The sequence below is a fragment of the Lactuca saligna genome, chromosome 1 (assembly GCF_052625555.1).
Source record: "Lactuca saligna cultivar CGN05327 chromosome 1, ASM5262555v1, whole genome shotgun sequence".
In the NCBI taxonomy this organism is placed as follows: Eukaryota; Viridiplantae; Streptophyta; class Magnoliopsida; order Asterales; family Asteraceae; genus Lactuca; species Lactuca saligna.
In genome coordinates this window covers 31,091,073-31,097,462 of record NC_136417.1, presented here as the reverse complement: position 1 = coordinate 31,097,462, position 6,390 = coordinate 31,091,073, and the positions used below count along the sequence as shown (strand labels likewise).

General features: G+C 37.7%; 1 long non-coding RNA gene across 1 annotated transcript; it reads left to right on the top strand.

Moving 5' to 3' along the window:
• The first annotated feature begins 729 nt into the window (after positions 1 to 729).
• Positions 730 to 1,971, top strand: LOC145031132 (uncharacterized). The gene is made up of 2 exons (XR_013676863.1): positions 730 to 1,259; positions 1,518 to 1,971. It is a non-coding gene; the product is annotated as an uncharacterized LOC145031132 (long non-coding RNA).
• Positions 1,972 to 6,390: the final 4,419 nt, after the last annotated feature.

Sequence of the window (6,390 nt, the reverse complement as noted above, 5' to 3'; positions counted from 1 at the left end):
TTTTTTTCTTATTTATGTATTTATTTTTTATATATTAAAAAAATTAATAAACCTCACATATCTGCATCTCCTCATCCAAAACTGTGATATCCCCAATTTCGCGGTCGGAAAATACCGATTTGTTTATGCTTTGTTTTTAAAATTAGAGTAATCGTTTAAAGAAAACTAATGCGGAATTTGTTCTCAAATCAAAATATGATAAGAATTTATCAAAGCATTTCTTACAGAAATGTATTTTCATTATATAATAAAATATCGGGATGTTATGTTCCGATACAGACACATAAGCATAAACAAAACATACATTTATTTACACTAATAATTTACATCTCCTTTAATCCCTCAGTAAAATATATCTTCGTATTAATACTTGTGATACAAAGAAAACTGAATGGATCAAGTTTAGGAGGCAGCATATACCTTTAATACCTCAATAAAACATATCTTCGTATTAATATTGATACAAAGAAAACTGAATGGATCAAGTTTAGGAGCCTAGTGAGCATATACTGTTTTCATCCCACAATGTTATATCCAATGTTGCAAAAATCAATGTAAACGGCCGATTAATCAGCACCTAAACGCTTGACGGTCTGCAACTACCTAACAGTTAGCTAACCGCTTTTGATCAATATCAGTCAAAACCGATCCAATTTGGGCCTAATCAGACCAACTCGGCTTCAAAATGTTACCAACTTGGCTCAGCTAATACTAAAAGACCGACCAACTCAAAGGAGACGGATAGCCCAAAACTTAGCTGGGTTTGATTAGAAAAGGAGCTAGCTCCCCTTTTTTATAGATAAAAGTTTTACCTTCATCTATTTTCCCCCGACGATGTGGGATGAACTTTATATTGTTTCATATTTGTTCTTTGCATCTCGTTCTTCCCACCTTTCTCTCTCTGTTGCAGCATTTAGGTCACCAGCCCCAACTGTCTTTGATTCACCCTTTTATTTCTTTGATCGATCGAACGATTCGCCATTATCTTTCTTTGATCGATCACTAGTTTCATCAGTTGCTTCAATTTACCTTTTCTTTCTTTAATCAATCATCGGTTCCATTAGATGCTTCAATTCACCCTAATCGTTTATTTTTATCAGTAATTTTAGGCTTTGTAGATGCATCAAGAGTGTGTTGTGGAACAGGAAGAGTGGAGACGCCGATGTTCTTATGTAAACCTAAATCGATCGAGACATGTTCCAACGCGTCTCAATATGTGTTCTGGGATATTTTTCATCCATCTGAAGCTGCTAATAAAGGTTGCAGGGTAACTATTACGTTTGTTTTTCTTTATTTCTGAATTAAAATCATCGATTAAAACTTTTATTCAAAAATTCCAGATTCAATTTACACGTATTTGTTTCTATTCGTTCCTTGATTTAGTAGAAGAGTTTAGAGTTCAGATTTCGGATCTTGTAAAGCAAAACCGCTATTGTTGGAGCTTGTTTTTTTTTTCATTTACTTGATGATTAAAGGGAAAATCGAGTTTGAAAACATCCATTTTATTTACCCTGCAGCATGATGTCTCCTGGTTCGAACCCCCTGCGACAATGTAATGTTAATTCCGACTCCCTGCTTTGCAATTCCTGGAAGCAAGATTCCTAGTCCGATCAAACAATAAAAAGCATGGGTATATAATAGCTTTGAAGTTACCTCACAAATGGCATACCTGTGTGATGGGTTTTGTGATGTGTAGTGTGTTTCGTGGGAGCTGGAAGACTCGTTAATAACTTTGTTGTTGAGTTCTGTTTTCCCAAGAACTGTATATTGTTAGTTTAATCAGTGGGATATCTTGTAAATTTTATTCATATGTTTTGGGTTTTTTATAAAATTACTTAAACTAGCAGGCCAAGTGTTTGATCAAATGCTCAAGAGAAGAAAGTTACAAGTGTTTGATCAAATGCTCAAGAGAAGAAAGTTACAAATTGAAAAGCAAAATAAATTATGTATTACATATTTATTATTTGTTTACTTGTTTACTTATATTCTTAGGATAAATGTTATATTTATTAATTTTTAATACTTTTTTTAATAATTAATGGTCCCCGATTAATCCTCCGATTAATCACCGCCTAACCAATTAATCCCATGACCCTAGTCCACCGTCGAGCTACCGTCGAACGATTTCTGCAACCTTGGTTATATCATATATTTATATAAATAGAACATTCAAACTTGTACGATTTCACCAAATAAAGACAACTCTTATCTCACCTCATTGATCCTCACAACGACACGATCTAAACTCTCGTATCTAAAATTTTCCTCTTTACCTGATCCCTACTCACGTGTCTAAAATTATCCTCTTCACCTGATCCATACTCACGGATCTAAAACTAACATTTTTACCTGAACCATACTTACGGATCAAAAACTAACCTTTTCCCCTGATCCATACTCACAGATCTAAAACTAACCTCGTGATCTTATCCATACACCCGGATCAATAATTGTACCTAATTCATACTCCCGGAATAGAGACAATTAACTATACCTTAATCCTAATCTGATCCATACTCCCGGATCAATAACTGTGCCGAATCCATACTCCCGGACTAGGGACAATTAACTTAGTCTTAATCCATACTCTCGGACTAATAAAACCTTTTATTTCTTTACCTGATTCATGCTCCCGGATCTAAAACTAACTTCTTGGTCTAATCCATACTCACGAATCTAAAACTAGCCTCTTGATCTCATTATCCAACTCATACTTTTATCACACACCAACTATCTCATCTACCCATGTTCTACCCAACATATTTGTAGATATAAAATACATATACAGTTTAACTCATTTAAAAACGATATAAAACATCCATTCCACACACTCACTTGATTAGAAGATGATCGTACAACATTACGGCTTGTAGAAGTAGTATTCTTCGATAGATCTGGAATATCTTTACAAAAACCGGGCTTCTCGCGGGCAGAGCTTCGGCTCGGGAATCTCACTTCTCAGGATCTTCGGGCTTCGGGACTTTATTCGGGTCTCGGGATGAAACCGGGGCTTCGGGGGTACTTCGGGATGGCTATAGAGGGTATCGGGAGTGAGAGAGAGAGGAGTTGGAGTAACCCCAAACTCGGCTGGCCCTTCAAATCTATTTATAGGGAAAAATTTGCCCTTGCCACGTTGTGGTACGGTTTACTACGTCGTGGTGGCTGGGTCGTCACTGCATTCGTCATTACAAGTGGGTCTGACAGACTCCAGAGCTCCTGTTTTGGGGTTTCGCGCCTCGAACTTCAGAAATTCATAACATTCGCATACGAACTCCGTTTTCGACGTTCTTTATATCGACGTGTAGGTGAGAATATGATCTACAACTCTCGTTTAGACTCCGTTGGCTAATTTTGACTTTATTTTTAATGTATTTTAAATACATTACTTTTATATTATTTTTAGTAGGCCAGGACAGGAAAACTCCGTTATAAATTCACAACTTCTTCATCTGACGTCTGTTTCTGCCTATCTTTTTATCGTTTCACTACTACAGATGAGATCTTCGATTCTCATTTAGATTGTTTCGGCTAAAAATCACTCTATCTTAAATCGAGGATTCGGGCTGCATACTGCTAAGTCGAAACTTCGGAAAAATCATAACTTCCTCCTAAAAAGTCAGATTTGGGCGTACTTTTTATGCACGCTTTCAGTTTAACGTATTCTACGAATTTTTTTAGATCAATAAGGATAAATATTGCTCTTACGTAAATTCACTTTTTACGTCATTCATCGTCGTGTCGGTTCTGTCGCGAAACTTCGACGGGTCATAACTTCTTCGTTATAACTCGGATTTCGGCGTTCTTTATATGCACGAAATCCTTGTAACATATACCATAACTTATTTAAGAATAACCTTCTAAATAGTCATCCATCAAAAAGTCATTTTTGATGTTTATCGTCTTTAAGTTGACTATCCCGGATCTACGGGCGTTACAATTATCTCCCCCTTAAGATGATTACGTCCCGGAACCATCAATGAAATAGGGCTTGTATAATGATTCCATATGTTACCTCTTCATCCTAAGTAATAATCGTAACTTCCATGTTTCCTTTAAAGAGTATTTAACTCTATGGCTTTCTTGACCGAAGACGATGCCAATCTGGCATCTACTTATCGTACCATGTTGGAATTTCAATCGTAACCTATGAGTTACAAAATAAATCCTTATTGATGAATCCTTCTTCTTCTTAGGATAAGTACTTTCCTTTATCTATTGTAACAGACCGATGTGTCGTGTTCTAATGACCTCTCATCGTATGATGCAAAGCTTAGACTCAAGTCTCTTAAAGTCAAATTCCAAAATGGAATATACCTTCCTTCATATTCTAATGTGATATAAACACGTTTAAGCGTGTAGCATTTCTATCTGCAAACTTCTTTTAACAACGAGCATGATACCAATGATCGCATTAACTTCAATCTTCTGACTTACGTCAGATGTTACATCGAACTTTATTCTCTGAACCCCGTAACATACTCACCGTAGTCGGACCCCAATTGGACATGAACACTAGGGTCGGAATAACAACCATCTTACTAGTCATTACCGAAACAATGGTAATGACATACCAGAATAAAACGGAATCAATTACTAGCTTCTTGGTAACCTTGTGACTTTCCTCGATCCAAGTGTGAGTCCTGTGCTTCCGGTAGTATATGATCTACTACCTTTCACACCTACTCATACTCGTCCCAAGTATTGTCTTGCAGTCGACCAAGTCACCATACAAGAAAATCACAAAATCATTCAACACATCAGATAGAAAAACTAGGGTTTATATTATTTCTTGAAACGATTACACAAAGGTTCAAGTTCACCCTATACTACACCTCTAGTAGGCTACACTTCCTGATACAGACTTTATATATTGATATGAAGTCTTCATCCTTTAATCCTCGCATTGTTTTCTGCTTCGTTGAGGATCATGTGGATTGCTCTTGGATTTGGTGGTACATTTGGCCTTATAGCCTCTTCTCTTCTTGGGCAGTTTTGCTTGAAGTGCCCTTCTTCGCCACACTTAAAGCAGACTTCTCTTTTGGTTGGGCATTTGCTGGTGTAATGACCAGTCTTCCCGCATTTGAAGCAGGTCATTCCTTTAGAGCATTCCCCAATGTGCTTCCTTTTGCACTTGTCACACCATTGTGCTCCTTATTCGAGCTTCTTCGAATCAGACTTCGAAAATTTTCTCTTCTCATCGGACCTTGAAGATCCTTCAATATCTCTTTTCTCGCCCACCTCGATTCTCTCTAGGCCCCCTTTCCTTTAACTGGGTCTCCATATTTTTAGCTGCTGGACTGTTGTCTTCAAAGTAGTTGCCATCTTGACCGTTGAGCCAAAGTCGGCAGGCAGTCCATTTGAGAACCTCTCAATTTTTGAGAGTTCAGTTGGCACTAAGTATGGAAATAACTTCATCTTTTCGGTAAATGCAGTAGCATAATCATCAATGCTCGATTTACCTTTCTTCAGGTTCTAGAATTCATTGTTCAGATCAATCAAATCTATCTATGAGCAGTACTGCATCTTTAACTGCTCCAAGAATGATTCCCAAGACATCCTTAGTGCTTCACCTCGAGGCATCGTATCTGCCAGTAACTTCCACCAGCTCAAGAATCCAATCTTCAGTTGTCTAACTGCAAAGACAGTCTTCTGTTTGTTGCTATAGTCGTAACTTTCAAACGCCATCTCCATTTCGGATATCCAGTCCATAATCTCTACATGCTTTGGGCTCCCAAAAAGACTTGGCGGTTTGGCACACAAGAAATTCTTATACATATGCCCATCCTTGTTTACTTCCCTTTTTGGGTCATTCCTTTCTGTCACTGGGGGTTCTGCTTTGTCCAACAGTCCCACTGTAGTTGCCTCCCTCCGACTGCCCTCCATTCACTTCGGGCTCTTCCACTTGAAGTGACAGTTCCTCACGATTATGTTGGAGTAACCGCCTTGTCTCCTCCATTTGGTGATCCAACAACATCTGCATCATTGCTTGCACCCCAGCCATCGACATTGGCTCTAGTGTTGCTGCTACAACAGGTGCTTGATCAATCACAGGTGGCCGATTCCTGTCTTCGTTTGCATTTCTAACTCCACTTCTGGTTCTTAACATTTTTTATCTACACACCAAATTGATGGGTTTTATACAAACAATCCTATGTGTGCATGCAACCCTAGAGTTGGATCTATGTTTCACTATTAGTTACACAACATTATGAACACATAATAAAACCTTAATGAGTCATACTATTTTCGAAATTCACCAAGAAGATTAGAATACATACCTTTTGTTGTTATATAGTAATAACAACTCAAATCCTCCTTGTAATGGCTTTAGAAAGCTTAGAGTCACAAGTGTCACTCTTCTGATGACCCACAAACACCAAGAGCAAGAGG